Genomic DNA, 23,504 nt, shown 5'->3' with positions numbered 1-23,504 from the left:
CTCTCTGCCCACTGCCGATCGCCGGCGCGTCTCTCTCTGACCTCGCAAGCAATCCCCCGCGCACTGACAGCCCCCGCTCTCACATGCTTGAGCCATAAACCACCCCCTTCAGCGCGACCCTGCCTCAGAGCCACATCCGTACCCGGCTAACACCTCCCTCCATCCCTTTCATGGTCACACATCCGTTGATGAACCCCCTTCCTCTGTGCCCGATTGTCCGACCCGATCCCAGGCCATCACCTAGTTCTGCGGATGCAGTTTATTGCCCCCTACTGTAGGAAGTTTCCCATCTTCAAAGGATCTACGACTGATCAAAGCCCTCACCCCCTGAGATCCGATCAGCCGCACACATTCCGGGAACCGGCGGAATGTCCAGCTGCGCGACAGTCATCACCTACTGAGATCGGGGTGGGGACTTCTACTGTAGATATGTGTGGGAACGGGCCTGAAGCGGGGATTCTGAGGATGTCTTTCCGTACTTCAAAGTATTTGCAAGAATGTGCCACATGTAATAAACTGCAATAAAGACCATAAACTTGTGTATAAGAGGCCAGGCCTCAGAGATGCGGTTAGAGCACCTCGAGACGATACCCTATTGTCTGATCTGATGTGTTCTGCTCCGACGCAATAAACTTCTGTTTCCTGCCTTCCAGTCTCCAGCGCCTGCCTCTTTGTTTGATAATTATCGAGTGGTATGAGAGGCGACTAACGCCGGGCAATACTTAAAAGTCATCGATTGAATCTGCCCCCCTTTTACACTTCCCTTATGGAATAAGAACAGAATAGAGAACACAATAGGCAAAATACCTCAAATGCAACATCCGCAGAAAAGTACAAAAATGAGCAAAATGAAATGTTCAGAGATAACATAAGCATGAGGTATCATTAGCAGAAATATGAACAAAGAAAACTAAATTTGAATACTATATAGCTCATCCCCCTCCCTTAACAAAACAAGACGGTTTCGAAAAAAACAGACCAAAGCAGCTAAGCTAAGTGGTCACACTCATAACCCCCCCACACAAGGGTACACCACAGGGAAAACACCCTAGAACAAAAGTGAGAGTAGACGGAGACGCTAGAGAGAGACACAATAGGGGTAAGATTCACTCAAGACAACCCTAAGAGAGCAAACACCCTTTCACAAAAATTCACCAAAGAAAAACAATCTTTTCAAAGAACTAAAACTTCCCCTGATAGACATGCTGACACTAAACATATGATAAATTCACAGCTCAAAGTTTTACCAACATCAAACCCTGGCCACGAGTTGCAAGAAGGTAGACTTCGACCAGAACATAGTGCACAAACAGTCTCCACCAAAAGCAGGGGACAGCGCAGAGTATGAGGAATGGACTACCCGCAAATACTCAACCTCCCCTGAAAAGGGTACACCACAGGACAATAATCCTGGTAACAAAAATGGGGCATGGACTACCCGCAAACAGTCAACCTCCCCTGAAAAGGGTACACCGCAGGACAATAACCCTGGGAACAAAAAAGGGGTATGGACTACTCGCAAACACCACTACATGGGGCATGGACTACCCACAATTACACAATCTCCCCTGAGTAGGATACACCACAGGAAAATAAACCTGGGAACAAAAATGAGGCATGGACTACCCACAAACACCACAATATCGGGCATGGACTACCCGCAAACACCACTACATGGGGCATGAACTACCCGCAAACACACAATCTCCCCTGAGTAGGGTACACCACAGGATGACAAACCTGGGAACAAAAATGGGGCATGGACTACCCACAAGCAGACAACCTCCCCTAAGTAGGGTACAGCATAAGACACAACATCACCCTAGAAGTAAAATTGGGCAATGACTACGCACAAGCACACCACAATGGGGCATGGACTACCACCAACCATAGGATACAAACTCAAAGAACCCGAATGGGGCATTGGGGCATTGACTATCCAAACACACACCACCTTCCTAAGATAGGGTACACTTCAGGATACCAACCTTGAAAATATGGATGGGCATTGACTACCCAGCAACACCATACTACGACATACCCAACGCAGGATAGGATACACACCTTGCATAACAGCACCACAAAATTTGCCATATTGAAACACACACACAACACTTGCCAGAACTGATTTGAAACCACAAGAACAGGACTGTGTTACGCAAATAAATAAATGACATTAGCTCCGGTGAGCGATCTCTCACCCGGGTCTTTAAGGCAAGAAGATCTTTGTCTTTGTCCAGAGGTCTGTTCAATTCCTTGTCTCTAGTGCAGTCCCAGGCAAATATATCAGTGCAATGTTCATGGTGCTGATCTTTGAAAGATTATACTCGTGTCCCAACACCGGCCCGCTCTGCGGCACAGATGCATATAAACATCAACGTCAAACAGGTGTGCTGAATGCCGGCACACATTGTGAGATTGACGCCAGGAAATTAAGGGCCACAGTGTGCGAGTTGAGTTGCAGCTACACCGGGAACACACCAGCCTAATTTTTCGAATCGCAAAAGCAGACAACCAACAGTGCACTGGTTCATATCAAGATGGCGGCACGCTGTCACGCCTCCGCCGGGTGGTTCACGGCAAAGAGGTGCTTTATAAAGCGTCGACCGGACTGTGGGGAAGACGTCACAGGCAACTGCTGGATGCGACGCGAGACAGGTAGGACTGCGTGTGGAGGGTATGCGCGTGGCAGGAGGCTCGTGGCAATTATAAATGCAGCGGTTAAACAGTCAAGCCACTGTAACTGTATGAACAACCAATGTCGGGCGGTAAAAATGCTTGAACTCACAAGGAAAGACGCTGACACAAACACGCAGTCACAGTCACGATCCTACCTGGCCTATGTATCAATTGGCTAAAGGTGTTGCTTCTCAAAAAAATAGTCATTGAGGATGAACCAACAGCGCAAAACGTTCCACTTGTAAACCGCTCCTCAAATAACACGACTCTCAGCCAACTGCTATGTGAGAACACACTTGTCAAAGAGGATAGCACTCCTCAATTAACACGATGACAGCAGGCTGTAAAGTAGATGACAGACAAACGCCCAGACATACGCCCAGACTGCAGGCTGTCTTGATGGTGTAAGACACTGTGTGGTTAGCTGGGGCGTTACCTTTGGCTTCCAAATTACCTCTTTTTCTTGTCATTAGGTTCTTTGTTGTCCTTATTCTTAACTGCACGCGTAGATTAATCCAGTTCAAATCGTCGCCAAACTGTGGTAAACAAAGATGCACAGTCCACTGTGTAAGTTAAGATCCTTTATTGTAGGTTCCTTCCAAATAAGATAATTGGATCAAGATAATAAGTACAGAAGTAAAAGCCCACCAGGAGCCAGCTGTTAGCAGCTCAGCCTGAGTTGACCAACTGCCACAGTCAGGTAGAGAGAGACACTGTGAGCCAGAGAGTCACCCAGGTATTCTATGATGTCACAGATGTCATAGTACAGTCTATCTAGTGAAGAACAGTGGAGAGGACATTTACTACAGTCCTCCTACTCAAGCTATCAACCAATGTCGCAATCACGCTGCAAAGAGGCTGTGTGCATAGAAGATACTGCAGCCTAGCTGGACAGCAGATGAGAGCTCAGGCTGAGGTTGAGATAGGCTGAGAGCTAGGGCAGGCCTGTCTGACGGTGGCTGAGTGTTTGAAAGTGGAGTGCTTCACTTGACTTTTATTCCCAAGACTCCAGTAGTTACTGTGCACCATATACAGAACTTCTTCAGCAGAAGACTGGGGAACTGGGTTCAAGTCTCGGCATCAGCTCAACACCCTGTGGTTCTGGGCAAATCGCTTAAGGTCTTGAACCTAAAATACTAAAATTAATGTGCCCTTCTGATTAATGTTCCCTTGTGTAATGTGCTCATGTAAGGTGCTCCTATACCTACGGGTCGAGTTTGCACTATATAAAACTGCAACAACAAAAAAAGACCACACACACTTCTGGCAGGGCAGATGGCATGGCATGGAAGATTTCAAACAGGCATTCAATTAAAGGTGAGTCCATGGCTGGGCAGGGTGGAGGATAGGAACCTGTATTGTAGGGGACTGTGTGGCCCTTTCGGATGGTCCCCAGCAATCAGAAGGCAGACACTGCCTTACTGGGATTTGTGGGGCTGGACTTAGATGTTAGGTCTCTAGTTGGCCACAGCATGCACCCTGTCCAAGTAGGGACCCACAATCTTAGGTAGGGTAAGTGTAGTGCAAACTAAGAGTTTACCTGATCTTACTTCTTTCCAGAATGGTTTGAAGACATGTTTTTTTTTTCACCACTAGGCCTTATGCTTCTCAAGTAACCAGTGCTTAGCGCCAGGACACCCTGGGGTAACCGTGCGCTCTATAAGTATTATTAACATAACATAACCTGTGCTCACCCTCGGGTAGCTTGGCACAGAGCAGTCGGGCTAAGCTAAAAACGCAATGTGTAAAGTATTTGTGCACACACACACATTAACAGTGAAAACACCACATAAGTACTCCACACCAGTTTAGTAAAATAACCAATATTAATCTGAGAAAAACAAGCCCAAAACGCCTAATATCCAACGTACACAAGTCAAGATGTGAATTTTTCAATATTAAAGGCAGCCATAGCGCTTAGAAAACAATAGCTCCGGCTGGGGCTATTCTCGATGTGCTTTCCGAAGTCGAATTCACAAGTTCTGGATGACCGCAGTGGAGTGCGAGCCGGCTAGAGAATGGCATTGACACCAGTACAGTACCTTGAAGACATTGCGAACCAAAGATGGTTTGAGGCGCCGTGGCGGGGAGGCGTCGCGTAGGCATTTGCGGCATTGATTCCTTACTGGTTGTTGGTGCGTCAGAGGCGATGCGTTATGTTATGTTATGTAATGATACCGTGAATCATTGTCAACTTCTGTCGCGGGTTGAGTATCTAGGGTGTCAATGCACTGTCTTGGCCTGGCTGACCTCCTTTCTTAAGGATCGCTCACAACGAGTTCAACTGTCTGACCTCGTGTCTAATTCAGCTAAGTTGACATGTGGCGTGCCCCAAGATTCAGCTATTTCGCCCCTGCTTTTAAATAAATACCTACAGCCTCTGATTGCAGCCCTGAACCAGATGGACTGCAGGGTTTATAATTATGCCGACGATACGCAAATCCTGATCCAGATCGAACATTCACCTGTGGCCTATTCAAGAATGCAAGACATTCTCAAATTCAAGATTAACTAGATGTCGGACAATTCTTTAAAAATAAACCCGGACAAAACGGAAGTCCTGGCAGTTACCACAGAAGCCATCCCATGGAGTGATCTGTTCTGGCCGGCCGAGCTGGGGCCATTTCCAGAACCAGCAGCAGCAGTAAAGAGCCTAGGGATCAAAATTGATGCCCTGTTATCTATGACACAGCAGGTGTCGGCGATGGTAGGCACCTGTGTTAGCCTATTACGCCAGCTCCGGAAACTATCCACACTGCTCTCCGTTCCCACCCTCAGGCTGGCTGTTTCCGCCCTGATCCTGGCGCGGCTGGACTATGGTAACTCCCTATTTTTGGGCTTACCAAATAACCTTCTAGCCAGACTTCAGGTGGTAATGAATGATGCGGCCAAGCTCATCTTTAACAAACCTAGGCGAACCAGGGCAACGCCCTTACTACAGGACTTACACTGGCTGCCAATTGCTCAAAGAGCTACATTTAAGAGCCTCTGTATTGCACATAAAGCTGTCCATGGCTCAGCCCCTACTTACATCAAGGACCGGCTGACTAAATATACGCCTAACAGGACCCTTCGGTCTGCTGAGGCGTGCAACTTGACATGTCCTATGTTCAACCTGGTATCCAAGGGCGGCAGAGCTTTCTCAAGCACGGTCCCCCGAGCATGGATCCTTCTCCCAGCCAAACTGAGGAAAGAAACTAATCTTCTTCTCTTCAGGAAGAATCTAAAGACGCTGCTTTTCCTGGAAGCATGGGGGCCACTGTCAGTGGATGGCGTGGTGCTCTTACCAGTGTTGTGTGTCCGCTGATAGCGCTTAGATACCTCTGGGTGATAAGGCGCTCTACAAACTTATAATAACATAACATAACATAACTGGTGGTGCGTCAGAGGTGATGCGTTGCACAACAGAGGTGAGTATTCACTGAAGCAAGTGAGGTATCGGTTCCTGGAGGTGGTGTAGAGTGGTTGAGCCACTGATGCCTGGGGATATGCAGGGCGCAGAGGAGGTGATGTGGTGCTTGTGGCGATGCGTTGGTTCCGATGTCAGTGTGATGTCGATGGAGCTCTGATGGTCATGCCACGGGGTGTCAGCTTCACAGTATCATGTCACACCCTGAGGACACAGGAGCTGTGACGGAGTCGGAATTGCCACAGACTTCGTGGCACAGTATTTGAGACTCCCGCTGTGGTGGTTCTTCAAAGGTGCTGCACCTGTGTCAGGGCCTGCGTTGTAAGCCGTGGTCACTGCCAGGTGCTGCAGGTGAAGTCTTTGATGGCCCTGAGACTTGCAACAGGAGGCAAGCTCAACTCAGGCTCTTGGAGGAACTTTAAAAAGAAGGATACACAGAGCAAAGTCCAGACCTCCCACTCCCAGGACAGAAGAAGCAGCCCAACACAGCAAAGCAAACAGCAAAGTGGCAGTCCCTCCTGGCAGCACAACAGCTCTTCTTCCTGGCAGAATGTCCTCAGTCCAGACGTGTTTTAAGTATATGGTGTCAGAAGTCCATGACTTATACCCATTTTAGCATTTAAAGTAGGGGAAGACTTCCAAAAAAGGGTCTTTGTAGGGTCCTGGCTCCAGACACACTACAGGGCAGTATGCAGCTCTGTGTGTGGGGACAGGCAGAGCCCTATTCAGGTGTAAATGTCAACTCTTCTCACCACTCTAGCTCAGAAAGACCCATCAGCCTGGCGATGGGCCATCAGGATATGCAGGGCACACCTCAGCTCCCTTTGTATGTGACTGTCTGGAGTGAATACACAAAGCCCAGCTGTAACCCTGACCAAGACATGTATTCTTGGGTGAGGCAGAGGCACATAATGGTTAAGGTAAGAAAATGGCAACTTTCTAAAAGTGGCCTTTTTCAGACTGCAATTAAAAAAACAAGTTCACTAAAATATGTGTTTTTCAATTATGAGTCCAGAGACACCAAACTCCAACGTTCTATCTGATTGCAATTGAAAGATACACGTCTAAAGTGTTTCAAGGCAGCACCAATGCTAACCTATGGGAGGGATAGGCCTTGCTGTAGTGAAAATCAAATTTAGTAGTTTTTCACTCCCAGGATATGTAAAGCTCGAAATCACACGTCCTACCTTTTAAATACAATGCACCCTGCCCATGGGGCTACCTTTTTTCGGAGTTGTCTATAGCGCGAACTTGACCCGAAGGTATCAGGTATCAGAACACTTTGCACGAGCACCAGTTGGGTTTTCATGAGGACTCATTCATTTTTGTTAGGCACGGGGAGATCAAGTGATTTGCCCAGAATCACCGGATGTTGCGCGTCATAGCCGAGTCTCAAAACCAGATCCCCAGATTTGAGGTCGACCGCCGTAGCCTTTAGGACAACTCCACACCCTGAGTTAAGTAGGGTTTGGAGTGAAATGTAACCGTGCTTTATGGACTAGGCAGTGGCTGGAGACTATGGGCGTCATTAGGATGTAGGCCGGATTGCCACCGCCCGCATGACGGTGGCGATCTGCCCTACATCCTTGCCCGCCCGCCACCCATTTACCCCCCGCCACATTCGTATAACGGGGGTACCGCGGCAGACAGGAAGACCGTCTGCAGCTTTTCCACCCAGTCGACAAGTTGACGGGGCAGAAAAGGGTTTAATGTGGTGGCGGTGTCTGCTAGACACCGCCCGCCATATTAGTATGGGGCAGAACCATGCCTTTCCTTGGCAGCGTTGCTGCCACGGAAAGGCTTGCAGGGTTCTCTTACGGGGGCCCATTGCAGGACCCCAGGGTATCTAGGGGGTGGGGGGTGCACACCTATGTTACCCCCCTGCATTGTCATGCACATGGTGGCAGGCACCTCGCGGTGCCTGTCACCTTGTGCATGACAATGCATGCAGTGCATTCCCAGCATTGTGGCGGGCGGTGCTGTGAGCACCGCCCGCCACAATGTTGGGAATGGAGGATGCCACAATGGTGGTGGCATCCTAATCATTGGGGCAGGACCGCCGAACCACAGACGGTCGGTCCCTGCACAGCTAGGGTCCACCCGCATCCTAATGGCCCCCTACGTGTGGAAGGCTATCCGGCTGCCTAATTGGCTGAGACTGTGGGGCTTACATTCATCACTAGTTACAAGTGCCACATTGGAGGCTTAGGACGTACCTATGACACCAATCCTAGGCAATCCGGAGTTGACCCTGACATATGGGAATGGGAAATATGCAATTTGACAGATGAAAAAGCTGCAATAGAAAGATCTGTGTCATAAACGTTTCTCATTTCAAAAGGCCATACATGGCACAATGTTGAAAGGGGAATGCATCATGTATTGCCAGAGTATCATCCCACCAGGTCTGTTATTATGCGATCAGAATTACTTACCATTTGCACATTAGGCAAGTGATGACGTGTGCAGGTGCTATATAAGTATTTAGTGCCTGATGGTGTACATGATATTTATGCACTCCATCTATACAGCCAGTACCTTGTGTGAATTATGCTGGGCAGTAAAATAGACCCATGGTGTCCTACAATTCATGTTGAGTATTTGGGAAAGCAATACAAATGTATAATCGGGTTCGCTAGCCACCAAAGAAAGATTTGAACACACAAGAATGTGCCATGTGAGACATTCCCCTGCCACTGCCCCTGATTCCCCCCCCCGCTTAGTGGCAGTAATTGTGAGGAAGACAGCCATAGGTATTCCCTGACTTTGCTGAGTGTTTCTGTTAAAAAAAAAAATGGGCCAGCTCATCTATTAGTTCAAATACAACAAATCTGCTTAATCTATATTTAGCTCATATTGACTCCCGAGTTGAATCAAACAGGGCCAAACACTCCCTGTATGATATCTACATCTTCTTCCTTCTCCTTTGCCGGACTCCAAAAACACATTCTCCACACCACTGCGGAGAGGCCTGCCATTCTACAAAAGCACACTGCATTCTTGGCCTCCTTTTGTACTTTGCACCCAGTGATCACCTGTTTCTACTTGGCGGTGTACCGCATGTCCAAAGCATGTACTGACTGAGCATCTCCTTCCCTAATGTAACCCTTTCTTTCCTTTCTTTTCTATCTACCATGGCCCCCTGCTTGTCCCATACACACTTAGGGCGCCATTAGGATATTGGGCGGATCGCCACCGCCATGCAGGCGGTGGCGATCCACCCGACATCCTTCTCCGCCCGCCACCCATTTCCCCCCCACCATATTACTATGGCGGGGGGACCGCGGCGGACAGAAAGACCGTCCGCCGCTTTTCCGCCGGGTCAACAAGTTGACTGGGTGGAAAAGGGTTTCATATGGTGGTAGTGTCTGTTAGACACCGCCATCCATATTAGGGTGAAGGCGGGGACATGCTTTTTCGTGGCGGCGTTGCCGCCACGGAAAGACATGTGGGAATGTCTTGTGGTGGCATGTTGCGGGCCCCCAGGGACTCCGGGGGAGTGAGGGTTGCACATGGGGGTACCTATGGTACCCCCCTGCACTTCACTGTACAACTGTGCACTGTGCCTGTCACGTTGTGCATTGAAGTGCACAATGTGCCTTTTTAGCATTCCGCCCACCGCAATGTTAAAAATGCAGGATGCGCCCTCCAGTGTGGCGGGCGCATCCTAATGGCCCACACGGGACCACCGCCTTTATGGTGGGCGGTCCCGTTTTAGATCGGGATGGCGGGCGGACAAAGTCCGCCCGCCTTCCTAATGGGCCCCTTAGCCTCTTTGGCCAAAATGCACCTCTGGCAACTTTCCAAATCAATGGCAATGGAGGGGTCTGTCCTTGTCTCTACCCTTCTCTCCATTTTTTGTTTGGGGCGCCCTCTGAGATGTTACCTGACAGTGCGTGAAACTGGAAAGTGGGGTTTCCCCATGGTGGGAATTTTATTGCTAAAACGGATAATTGTAAAGTTAGTAACAGTGACACCGGCAATGAGAGTGGTGGTATTTTTAAAGTAATGTTTTGTGATGTTATGTCCAGTCTGTCATCAATAGTTGCATAGATTGACAATGCCTTGGCACTACTGACTCATCACTCTCACATGACTAGTGTCAGGATTGCCTCGAGAAATGGAGAAATTGGCCATAAAATGCAATATTTTACTCACTATTTCAAAAATTTCTTAAGGCATTACCCTCATGACCCCCGCCACTGTGGGGAAGGTAGGCGCTCTACAGTCACTGTAGTCCAGCTTTGAGTATTACCTTTGTGGGCAGCAGATGAGACTTCTGGGGGAAACAACGGCTGCCAATCGGGGAAGAATTTTTTTTTTATTTAAGGAACAATGGTTCAGGTTAGGCCTAATTAGGTCCTGAGAAAAAAGGTAAAGTAGCGAGTATTTAATAAACGCTGGGGAGCAAGAACTGTATGTACAAGTAGGAATTTTATTTTACTCTTTCTTTTTTATAGATATACATAAATATTTATACTGTATTTCAGGTGCTCAAGTGAATAGTACGGTGCAGGACGTGACATAAGGGATCAAAGTGAACGGACTGTCACACAACAACAACAAGGTTAAAAACACAACAGTTATATACAATAGAATGAGTGGAAATCCTTGGGTAGGTCGACGGCGTTTCGATCTATGTAGCTTTAGATCATCATCAGGACTGATGAGCTTCCTGAAACTGTAAGATTAGGGATTTTAGTTGTACGTTGTTTTCCTACATGTATACTTGAACTTGCATTGGTTGTGTGCTCCCCGGGATTGGTGAATTATCATGCACATGTTTGTGTATTTTCACATGCGCATTTAATCGAATTTTAGAGATCTAAAGGAGGCGCATGATTTCCTCACCTTGGTGTGCAGCGTATATTTAGCAAAAAGGGGTTTGGCCATATATAGACACATGCACTTATTTAAAACAGTTAGATGGCTGAGTTTTTCACTTTACCTTGCCAATGCATTATCAGGCAAGGATGGTTTTGGCCATACATAGACACATGCACTTATTTAAAGCAGTTAGATGGCTGAGTTTTTTACTTTACCTTGCCAATGCAATATACTCGCTACTTTACCTTTTTTCTCAGGACCTAATTAGGCCTAACCAGAACCATTGTTCCTTAAATAAATATCACTTTACCCCAGGTTCTACTTTGTGGGGTTTCCCTTGTTTATAAAAAACAATCGGGGAAGAATGCACCAGCCTTCTAAGAAATTATTTTGGTACCTGCATTTATTTTTCTAAAAACGAAGCACCGAGTGGGTGCCAGATCAAGTGTCCAGGTCAGAGGAGGAAGTAATTTTCTCTCACCCTAAAACTCTGCAAAAAGAACAAGCCCTGGGCCTAAGTCCTCAGATTGCTTCTAGAGCTACCCTTCAATAACACCACAGCCCGGGAAGTATCTCCAGGGCTTTGCTGTATTGGTGGCTGCCACGGAACGGCGTTGGTGGGGCGGGGCAGATGGAAAAAAAAAAAAGAATAAACTTACCTTGGCCGTAGCACCGCTGCATGCCTCTCCTCCGTCCTCGTCATCTGCTGGTAGCACCGGAAGCACCCAGGCTCCTGTACTATTCCACCGAATCAGGGCTGCATGAGCAGCATTATGATTGGTCTAAGCAACCTGTTTGGCCGCTCAGGCAGTGCCTGGGAGCCTTGGCATGTTCTCCACGGGGCTGTGCAACACAGCCCAGTGGAGAACATTCTAAGTGTGCATGACGATTTGGCCAGCTCAAAAGGCTGGCCAAATCATCATGCGCACTTAGAAGAGTGCAAATCACACCTTAGTCTGCTCTGGCATCACAGAACCCAGCCCCGCCAGGTTCAGAGTCTCACATAGAAAAATAAAATTATAATAACGTCCTGTTATTATAATCTTATTTTGCGTTTTTTTGCACTACTGTAATAGTAGTCGGGCAAAAGTCCTCTTCCTCAGTGGAGGAGCCACCACTGCCTTGCTGTGCTCCATCCCTCCGCTCCAGATGGGCTTCCCCAGAGCTTCTGTTTTGCCCAGGTGCTCTGTTATCATCCTTGAGGGATGACAAGCCTCTTCCAGAGAGGTTCAAACTTAAGCTTATAATACAAACTAGTGCAGAGAAAGAATATCGAGAACGAAATATCGAATTGCACAAATATCGTGGTAAAAATATCATGGTTCTGGAATATCAACAGAAAAATCCTTGTGGTCAAAAATATCGATTTTAGGCAAGTAATATTGATTTAAAAAATATCAAAATGTTTAAAATCGTTTGTAAAAATATAGTTGTTAAAAATATCGATTTTTTTATTAATGTTATGTATTTTAGTATATATTTTATATCTGTGTAATGTTTGTTTTTTTTGTATAAGAATTGTTTGTATTTTAACATTTTAGTCATTATTATTTTTTTTTACATTTAATTTTGCTTTTTTAGTTCCGTAGCAGGTTGTGGGTTTATAGGGGAATAGAGTTGGAAGTGATTCAATTTTAAAAAATGTATTGATTATTTATAGTCGTTATAAAATAAAATAAAATACAAATCTTGAATTTTGCGTTTTTAGTTCTGTAGTGGATTGTGGGTTTATAGGGGAATAGGGTGGGAAGCCATTTAATTATATAAAATGTATTACTTTTTTGTAGTTGTTATTAATTTATTTTTATTTGAAATTTGTGTTTTCAGTTCTATAGCGGGTTGTGGGTTTATAGGGGAATAGGGTGGGAAGTAATTTAATTATTGAATACTTTTTATTTATTAATATTTGTTAAATTGTGATGTTATAGTGTTAAATGTATAAATTAATTTATTAATAATTGTTTAATAATTCATTGTTAATTAATTTCAATTAATTAGTCATTAATTATGGTAATTGTGTTATTTATTTTAGGTGTCTGTTGTGCTGTTTATAGTTGTAAATGGTGGGAATGGTGGGAAGTAATTTATTTTTTATTGATAAATTATGAATTAGTTGTTAATTAATTTAAATGGATTAATTAGTAATTCATTATGGTAATTGTGTAATTAATTTTAGGTGTGCGTTGTGGTGTTTATAGGCATAAATGGTGTGTAGGGTGGGAAGTAATTTATTTTTATTTTTTATTGATTAATTATTTATTTATTTATTTAATTGTTTAAATGCTATTAGTAATTTTTGTTTCTCTGCTTGCCAGAACTGTTCCTACTGTTGTACTCACAGGAGTGGGAATAGTCATTTTTACCCCTCCACTATCTAAAATGTTTCCCACTGGTGCGCTCATTGGAGTGGGAATAGTAATATTTACCCCTCCGCTATTCAATACTTTCCCTACTGTTGCACTCACATGAGTGGGAGTAGTAATTTTTACCCTTTCGCTTTCCAGCACTTTCCCTACTGTTGCACTCATTGAAGTGGGAAATGTAATTTTTACCCCTCCACTATCCAGCACATTCCCTACTGTTGCACTCACTGGAGTGGGAATAGTAATTTTTACCCCTCTGCTATCCAACACTTTCCCTACTGTTGCACTCTTTGAAGTGGGAATAGTCATTTTTACCCCTTCTCTATCCAGCACTTTCCCTACTGTTGCACTCACTGGAGTGGGAATAGTAATGTATAACCCTTTGCTATCCAGCACTTCCCTACTGTTGCAATCACTGGAGTAGGAACAGTAATGTTTATCCCTCTGCTATCTAACACTTTCCCTACTGTTGCACTCACTGGATTGGGAATAGTAATTTGTCCCCTCCGCTATTCAACACTTTCCCTACCGTTGCACTCACTGGAGGGGGAATAGTAATTTTTACCCCGCCCCTATCCAACATTTTCCCTACTGTTGCACTCACTGGAGTTGGAAAAGTAAATGTAATTATTCTACTATCCAACATTTACCCTACTTTTGCACCCAATGCAGTTGAAATAGTACATTTTTTCGCTATCCAACATTTTCCCTACTGTTGTATTTATTGTATTGCAAAATGTACGATTTAATTTTGTTTTAATAGTTTAATGTTTTAATTAATTATAGAATGTTTTTGTTTTATTTTAAATTATTGATATATGTATATATTTTATTTTTATAGAATTTAAAAGATAAAAAATTAAATAAAGATAATAGTTAATATATTATTTTAAAGTAAATATATGTACACGTTAACATGTTTGCGTGTTTATATTTTTTAAATTAAGTTTAATTTTATATTTAGTTAAAATGTATATTAAATGTGATAATTTTTTAGGATAATATTAATATTTAATATATTTAATATATATTATTTTATTTTATTTATATTTTTAAATCAATACCTTTTACATCTATAGTTTTTTACTTCAATATTTTTGTAATTATCTGTTTAAGTATAGGGAGTCGATATTTTTACAATCTATATATTTTGTTTGATATTTTTACCATCAATGTTTTTAGCATCGATATTCTATCACTGAACCATTAGTCATCTGGGAGTGATATAGTACAGCCTCCCACTGTTTCGAACGACAGTATAAGAGTAACATGTCTTTTACCTTGTCTCTGTGTAAATAATGGTAAAAATCCCACATTACAGCAACAAATCAGTTCTCTACATTGTTCTTTTTTAGACTATCTATTACAGCCATGTGGAATTAGTATCCATAAAGAAACTAATGCACGTGGATAGACAAATAATAATCTCAAGGAAATGTGTAGTGCATATGTGTCAAATGTAGGCACTGAGCACTGTAGTGGGTTTTACAAAAAATAATATTGTCCAAATGTCTTTCTTTTTCAAGTAGTTGGACTTAGAAGCAGATGTATTTGTAAATCTAAAAAAAGTAAATGAATGAATTTGTTTTAAACGTAACCAAACTTTGGACCTTGCACCTCATAAATAACATAAATGTGTAATCCAAGCAACCAATCAAGTGCTGCACTCAGATTCAGATTTGGGTTCAAAACATATCCCTATCACTATCAACCTAGATGTCTTTACTTATTTTTGACTCTCATTTTATTTTAAAAATATGCTGGTAGATTTACAAAAACCCAATCTGAGGCGTCAGTGGCAATATATCTGCTGCCTTCATGGCATGTTATATTTTGCTCCATCCAGCAGTTTTGGTACTATTATGTCTCAAAATGTCCAAATCTCAATTTGTTTGGGATATTGAAGTTTATGGTTTCCATAATAAAATAATGACTTCTAATGTACTTCGGTGCTGTGTTCTAGTTCGTCTATAGCTTGGGTAGCAATCTCTAAATCAATGAAGTGGGGTGACAGAAAGGTGTGCTCGGAGGGCTTTGCCAGTTGCCTACTGATTGGAGCCTTAATGTTACACTATAGGAGAGGGCTGAGCATAGGCTGAGCTCCCACAAGGCCTAAGCCATCTGAACCCTAGAATTTACCTAAATTCTGTAAGGAATTCTTCCGTCACTTTTACGATCTTGGCTCGAGCAATAAGGCTTTACCTAGAGAAAGTGAATATGGTATACGTTCAACAGCTGATCAAACATAGACTTAAATGTCCAAAACCAAGTTAGTTATGGTCAAAAGAGATGTTTAAAGTCATGTAAAAAGTATCAAAAATAATGAAGAAGGCCGATGAGCTAAATTTAATGTAAATGTAAATGTAAAGGCATTTATATAGCGCACTACTTACCCGGAGGGTCCCAAGGCGCTTCGACCGCTGCGAAACCCTTCCTGGCTTCCCTGAGAGATGGTCCCTTAATGGGTATCTCCAGAGTGAGACCAGGCATCCCCGGCGGTCTGGTGGGGCCGTTAGTGAAGATGAGGCAAGCTAATGCCCAGAGTTGCCGAGTGTGATCGCTGATCAGAGTGGGCACCGAGGCGAGAGGCTTAGAGCGAATATCTCCAAAAGTTGGCAATAGGAGATAGCGATGTTAGCGACTGTTTCCAGTTGCTAACATCTTGGCACGCCCACTTTGCATGTCATTAGTGATAAATATCACTGACATGCAAAGCGGGGCCCAAGATGGTCGCTATCTCCTACTAGCTGTCGCTAACTGGTGTTAGCGACAGCTAGGTAATAGGGAGATAATTTTATCTCCGCTTTCTTGGCTTTTAAAGCCAAATAAGCGGAGATAAACCCCCTTGAAAATATGCCCCTATGTTTTTAATCAATTGTCCTGATGAAGGTGGATCATAAAAGGCAGTAACCACTGAACGCGTCGACACACGAAAAATCCCTTATTTGGGGTTTTAGCTAGGACATATAAATGAAACTGTGTTTTTAATTGTATTTCATATAATTATGTTTTCATAAAATTATATTTTGATTGTTGATACATGAAAGACCTTTTTTCGGGTTTTTAAGCCTGGACACATATAAAAAAAATTGGTTTTAATTGCATTTCATAAATTGGGTTGTGATTATGACATATCAGTGTTAGACGATGCAAAACAAATAGAGCACACAGTGACTGTTTTCCTGAAACTAAATATCAGCTTTTAATAAATACGATTGTAAACGCAACATACATTGTCTGGTTAAATTGTGAAAAATGTTGTGCATATTACACCTCTTTTTTGGCTCTACCTTATTAGGCGGGGAGCTAATACTGGGTCCTCTGGGTGTGAATGTGTTGCCTAATGCTGGTTGAATGATAGATAATAAGAGGAAGATAGCTCTGAAGATAGTCAGAGCATCATAAGGATGCTGATTGATTAGAATGAGAGGCTGATAGCTCTTTAGACATTTTTGAGCATCAAAAGAATTACACCGGGGGAACAATCCTTTGTTTTACTGCAATGTTAAAGAATGCATTGAATTAAGAATGACAGCTGTCCAAGACAGGGCTCATCCCAGGCGGAGGTGGCTCATAGGCTGCAGACTATGCTGTGAGAAAGTCTCTAACGAGGTGCATGGACCACATGTAGCCATGGATTGATGCCAGATCAGCAAGATTAATTTGGCTTGAACTTTGACTTGACAGAGAATGTCACACAGCTTGAAGATTTCAAATTTTGAGGATACTCACCCTCTTTAGCAGACTCTCTAAGCAGCTTCTTCTGAATAGAGGTTCTCGCCAGCCATCTTAGTACTCAGGCTCCTCAGTCATTTTCTCCAGCAAGCAGGCCCTTTGGAGGAGATAGCTACCCCTGTGAACACAAAAGCAGCAAACTGGTGCTGCCAGTTCTGCAGAAAATTACTAGAGGCAGAAGCTCAAGAAGCAGTTGGCAACAACTTTATCCAATGTTCTGGTCATTCATATCTACATTCTGTGCATGTAGATAAGAATGACTCCCCCCCCCCCCCTTCTTCAGTTCCAGGCAGTTTCTCCCATTGCAGTAACTCAAGCAGAGTGTTTTATATGATAAATCCGTTTCTATTGGTGGAGATCCCTTTAGATTCCTTTTAAGTTAGGTTCCATGTATGTTGAAAATTCAGTTAGTCTAAACATAGTAGTGCTGACCATCAGGCATGTTTAACTGTGTTTGAAACTGTGATCCTATCTAAAAGAACGCTTAATTATGGTGTTTCACGGGGATCCTCTCTTTGTCCCTCTTTATTTAATGTGTACGTGGCCCCATTAACCTCTATCATTCAGTCTTTTGGCATCAGTGTTGTCTCTTATGCAGACGACAATCAGTTTATTTTTCCCTCGAAACCCAGGAGGTCTTTAATGCCTGCTTATCCAAAGTGGTAAATTGGATGAAAAGGAGCCTTCTTAAATTTTACTCAGAAAATAAAGAAATCTGATTATTTTTAACAAATGACAAATGAGTGAAGTAGTGTGGCTCACTGGTTAGAGGCGGCAGACCCGAGAGCAGAGGACGGCCCGGGACCAGGGTTCGATTCCCGGCGCGGCAGGTTTCTGGACCAGGGTCAGCGGACTCGATAATTCTCTCGCCTCGGTGCCCACTCTGATCAGCGATCACACTCGGCAACTCTGGGCATTAGCTTGCCTCATCTTCACTAATGGCCCCACCAGACCGCTGGGGATGCCTGGTCTCACCCTGGAGATACCCATTAAGGGACCATCTCTCAGGGAAGCCAGGAAGGGTTTCGCAGCGGTCGAAGCGCCTTGGGACCCTACGGGTAAGTAGTGCGCTATATAAATGCCAATACATTTACACATCTGGTCTTATACTGGTGGCAGACTGAATTGGAGTATCTCCTGTGATAATAACAGTAGCAAAAAATGTAGGAGTCATGTTTGACTCTTTGTCTCTCATTTTGGCCACAGATTTTTTATCTTTGAAAAAGGTACTCGCTCGACAAACCCCGGACACCTATAGGATCAAGTTTGATGCCCTCATTATTGCCAAGCCGGTCTATATAAAGATCTATATTTGGGTTTACCTAGCTATCCAGGTCGTACAAAATGCAGTATTCAGACTTATGCTGCAAATTCCCGACTCCCAAACAATTTCTAAACATCTTATAAAGTTACATTGACTTCCAGTTCGAAAAATAATTATTTCTAAACCCTCATCAAGCGTTCTACAAGACAGGTTCTATGTATCTTAGTGAAAGACATATCCATTATTGTCCTTGTAGGTCTCTGAGATCTTCTGATGCTCGACTGTTAAAGATCTCCAGGTCCACACTGGCTAAGAGAGGAGGGTGCTCTATTACTTTCTTTTCAGTCAAGGAGTGGAGCAATGTCCAATCTTCATTATGTTTTTTTGCTAAGGAAACTTACTTCAGAAAACAGCTGAAGATATGGTTATTTATTGAGGCTTAAATATTAAGGAAGAGTTCTGCTTGTATTTTTTACATTAGCACTAGGACGCCCTTTTGGGGCAACTCTTGTGCTTTACAAGACATTTCATTTATTCAGTCATTCATTCATCTATAACATCTCGGCCAATGGCTAAGTGACCAACCATAAATCCAGGAAATGTCAGGGAATATATTTTCTTTGAATGATTCCCTGACATTTTGCTCTGCATATCTGGTATTTTCTCGTGGCTGAAGTCTACTTATTAGTCTCAGCCACATGTACTTTGTTTAGAAACATAAAACTTTACTTTCGAAATTTCCATCACTGGTACTTTTGTTAAACAGCTACCTATATACAGATTTCCTTGAAAAATGTAGTAATAGTAAGAACGTCTGCCCAAGGATGCACATATCCTCTACATCCCAGTGAAGTGACTGTGCATACTGGGCTAAATTCCTTTTTATTCTTGGTTTCTCTTTACCAACTACTGGAATTGGTGCTCAGTTTTTGAGACATTACCACTCACTTGGCCAGCGTGCTGCCTTTATGAATGATGAGTAATTATAAAGATGCGGTGTCATTGGTTTCAATATTATTGCATCTGGTATTATAGGTCTCTGCGATAACACATTTGGTCTAACAAATTAATTGTTTGTTTCACTCATTTGGTAAATTATCTTAATTGGAAATGTGAAGAATGTATTGGGTTTTACTGCTCCTGTATGTCCGGTATTCTCCTCACAGTTCTACTTGAGGACACAGAACATGTCTGTGTGGAGCTAGATGTATGAGCCGTGTTCTGTTTACATGCTTGTCCCCCGTTGAAAGGAGGCAGGAAAGATGGAATACTGGGTAACTTTGCATTTTCGTCCTCAGGCTTTCTGGGAGGACCACAACATCATAATTAGAGAAGAAACCCAGGGCATTGAATGCTTGAATGTTGTGGATGGATTGTTTCCATGAGGAGCAGCGTCAGTACTGATCTGCATAAGGGAGTGGCACAGTAGGTGAAAAATGATGGGTTGGAATACTACCCAGAGGGATTGTCAGTGGTTTAGACTACTTGCAAGCATTGTTCCTGTCTCCTTTTGTGTGTTCCCTGAAGGCTTGGCCAGAGTGGCCAACATGGCTGGGGCTGCACTTTCAGTGCTTGAGTCCTCTGCTTATGTTGCCTCTGACTGCTTCTCTAAGGGCTCTGAGTTGTTTGAGAGGCCAGTGGTGGTGCTCACCACTGGGACGTGCAGAGCTCTTGAGTTGCCCAGTTCCATGGGTGAGTTTATAGTTCATTTTGTGTTGAATGATCGGACGGATACTCTTGTTTATCCCATTATAAACCAAGTTCTACAACTCCAAGACTTTAAAGAAAATGTATTTGACTGGATGAACTATTCGGGCATTGAACTTGATGACGTGGGAGCTCTGTATATGTTGAGGAGGCAAACCCATTGCGAAGCAGGATTCCTATGGTAAAAGCAGGTAGAAAGACTTGTAACATATAGGACTTACGCCCCACAACAAGCTACTGGCATAATGCAGTAGGAACCTACCTTTGCAATACAACACCATAAAAAGTAGAATGCTTCGTACTAGTTAAGCAAGTCAGGACATCCGGAGTAGTGAGTGATGACGGGTTGGTGTGCCGTCTTTCCAGTCAATCTTCTATAAAATGCTAGTTCCATGTCCCTTCAGTATGTCGCCCCTTGTTAGTGCCCTTGCACACCATTAAGCAGATTGAGACCCAACCCCACCTCCTGTGCCGTGCACAGCTGCACTCACCTGGTATCAGCATGGCTCCTCACCTCTCTTGCACTGTCCTTGTTGATTCCATGTTGACAGCTGAATGTCTTCCAGCCCTGCCTTCGGCGACTCGTGTCGTGATCCAAACTGACAGCGACATTTCATCCCAAGTGAATCTGTAAGAAGTTGATGAGTCACCAACCACAGTAAACAAACTAACCTTTTGCAACAAGGAGTTGTGGGGTAACCTCAAATGAATGTTTTACAAATACAAAGCATGCTTTTTTACTGAGTGTTTTTAACTATACAGGCTAGAAAACCATAGGTTTTTGGAGACAGTTCCAAAGGGCATCTCCTGAAAAGACCAGTATCTAGAAACATTATCTTGGTACAGCTGCAAACAAATGTATGTGCCCAGCAGCTAGGCATGTACCCTGAAGGGCAGAATGGATATAGATCACATATTTAGGGGACACATGATGTGAGAGATATCTGACCTCAGCTGAAAACATCTCATCATATACATCCTGTGCCATAAGCTTTATATACTGTGCAATTGGATATACTAATCACCTGTGTTTTGCGCCAGTGAGTATACTGTCAAAATTCCTGTGACAGGGAAAATAAAGTACCATTAGCATTTGCATTTCTGCCCTATGTTTTCCTTTGCTCAACCTAGCTATCTCTCAGTCTCTTTCAATCTCTCGCTCTCTATCTGGTCCTCTTGCCCCTGGAGCATATGTTTCAGTTGTTTAAATTGTTTGTGTTTGCATCTCTTCCCACAATAAGGTTCCCTTGAGATGCATCACTTCCATTATCTGCCACTCTTTATACTGTTCAGCGGTTCGCCCTATCCTTGCTGTCTCCTCGTTCATCAAGTCTCCATCTTTTGTGTCTGACCCCATCTCTCCTCCTTCCCCTCTCTCCCTGTTGGCTCTTCTCAACTCTACCTGTTACATTCCTCTCCAGGTGTCTTTCCTTTTTCTACTTTTCTTTTTTACTACTGTTGCTGTCTATTTTGTCACCTCTTTCCCCTTTCTACCCTTTGCTTATACAGTCCTACTCTGTATACTTTTTGTAGGCCCTGCCTGAGGTCATGTTTTCAGGTATATGCTCTCTGTGCTGAGATTACATCAGCTCAACAGGTTCAACAAGCATTGGCAAAGATAATAAGTCTCATCCTTGAGACCTTTTATATTTGTCAAAGATTTTCAGCTATGCTGTGAAGTAGCATCTATGCTATGCAGCATGACTAAATAAGACTCTATTTGCTGATCCAAGTTGGATGATCATATACTTTTTTTAAAGTGCTGGTGGGGCGAGCAACACAGAGGGCGCAAGAAGCAACGCCGGTGTGGCAAAGAGAAGCAAAAGAAGAGATGGGCACTGATGGGGGAAGCAACACAGAGGGCGGGGAGATGTAAGCAACATAGATAGCGGGGTTGAAAGGTGAAACAACAAGCGAGAGCAACATGGAGAGAAGCACAAGAGCGAGAAAGGAACAGGGTAGGACACAAACATAACATGTAGGGAGCCTGGAGTAGCACTTAGGTGACATCGAGCAATAAGGAATGCCGCAGAAGAGAGGTACACAAGCTAGACAGCTGGAAAACACATACACTCTAGTGGAGTGTTTAACCAAAAGAAAACAGTACTGCTTGAAAAGCAAGCAGTAGAAGCGGAGAAGCCATCCAGTCAGAAGATATGGTAAAGAGGCAACGCTCCATGGGAGGGCCAAACACAATGCAACCTCTTAAGGCCACATATGGTACTGCACCCTGGAACATGGCTAGGTAAAAACATTGGCCTTTACAATGCTAGTAACTTCAACAAATGCATGATCTATTGCATTTTCAATGCTTGTTTTTCAAGGCTTCTGGGGGAGCGGCTAGAAAACAAACATGCTTCCCATTTTTGCTGAGTGATAATTTAACAGAATTCACTCCAAAGAAGTTCGCCTCAGAAGGGTGCATTCCAACTAAGAGGGTTAAGGAGATGTCCGTTAAATAAAATCGCAGGTTGCCTTTTAAATTCTCTGTTTTGCCCCACTCATCCTCACATGCCTCCTATGCCTGCTATCTATGGTGAGGGACCAATTAAAATAAAATGGAGAGGGCTGAGGCTGACCGGTCTGTGGGAGTGCCAGCAGCTGCAGGGACAGAGTATGAGCAGACATAGACAGCGTGAGGGAAAGACAGCAGCTCGCCAAAGCCAGGCCGGTGTACGCGGCAAAGCTGTCCGCTCTCTCCCTCAGGCCTCCAATGCCTGCTGTGTACGGCATGAGACCAAAAATAAAAAGACGCCCGGGCATGCTTTATGATTGAGCTCCTCGATGTATATACCAAATAAAGCATAGACAGAAGCAAACTGGGCAGACACATTCCATCGGGACTGAAATTCAAAGTGAACGCGCCCGCTACCCGGCCATGCAGTGTGATAAAGTGTGGAGGGCCACACTGTATGTACAAAATAAAACATCCATAAACAGTTATTTTTAAAGTGAGAGTGGGGTGCATGGATAGCATATGGCTGAGATACCCGCCACCCCCTCTCAACACAATCCCCAAGGATGGGAAACCGGAAACGTTCTGAACTTTTGGAAGACGGGAGGGAGTGACCCTCCCGGCCGTATTTATTAAAATATGAAACAAAATTAAAACGTTAAAAATAACAGTTTCATATTAATGTACAATTTCATTTCCATATTTGCGATGTTTGGCTAACCTTAACATATACTCTAATACAAAGGTTCTCCTAGCCGAACTAACATCCTACAAAACTTTAAATTGAAATTGTACATCCTAACGTTTAAGGGCCAACGGCAAGGTCGTAACCGGTGTCAAGATCCCTAAACCAGACATATCCCCCTCACTTGTGAGGGGCGACCGCACAGAGGCGTACCTCAAGTGCATTTACCAATTTCCCTTGACTTGACGGGGGCCCCAATAAACTCAACGCCATTTAAAGGTCGTCCGAGGACTCGTGTGAGGTATCTAGAAGGTAGCGTAGACCCCCTCCCAAACCCCACACAACTTACCACATCTGCCGTCGCAGATGTCCTGGCCCCG

This window comes from Lissotriton vulgaris, chromosome 5 (genome assembly GCF_964263255.1).
Source record: "Lissotriton vulgaris chromosome 5, aLisVul1.2, whole genome shotgun sequence".
NCBI classification, from domain to species: Eukaryota; Metazoa; Chordata; class Amphibia; order Caudata; family Salamandridae; genus Lissotriton; species Lissotriton vulgaris.
This window is presented reverse-complemented; position numbering follows the sequence as displayed.